This window comes from Plasmopara halstedii (genome assembly GCF_900000015.1).
Source record: "Plasmopara halstedii genome assembly, contig: Scaffold_470, whole genome shotgun sequence".
Classification (NCBI taxonomy): domain Eukaryota; phylum Oomycota; class Peronosporomycetes; order Peronosporales; family Peronosporaceae; genus Plasmopara; species Plasmopara halstedii.
In genome coordinates this window covers 73,019-73,579 of record NW_020187390.1, presented here as the reverse complement: position 1 = coordinate 73,579, position 561 = coordinate 73,019, and positions in this window count along the sequence as shown.

Genomic DNA, 561 nt, shown 5'->3' with positions numbered 1-561 from the left:
AAACAACCCGATCTTGCACTCCTCATCATTCGTGGCACAAACCACGTCGTCCACGTAGGTCAATAGCAGCACAATTTTCTCTCCGTCGATCAAGTAGCATAGACAGGGCTCCGTAGCACACCGTTCAAATCCGCGGTTCAAAAACCACCCATTGATCTCCGAGCTCCATTCACGGCCAGATTGGCGCAAACCATACAGCGCCTTCCGCATCACGTAGACATACGACGGGTCCTCACACGGATGTCCCTCGACATACTGAGCGATCTCAAGCGTTGCATTTTGATACGCAGTGTTGATGTCTTCACCGTAAAGTACAAGATCAAACTCTGCTGATATGGCCGCCGTAATCCGGAACGAAGACATTCTCGCGACGGACGACGAAGTTTCCAATAAAACGATTCCTGGCCTCTGGTAATTTCCGAGCACCACGACTCTCGCCTTGAATCTCGCAACGAAGCCTTGCGCATCCGTTTTGATCGCGTAAACCCACTTGGTCTTCACGGTTTGGCATCCCTTGGCATCTTGGTCCTCTTGACTTGTCCCAAGACCTCCTTGTTTTTG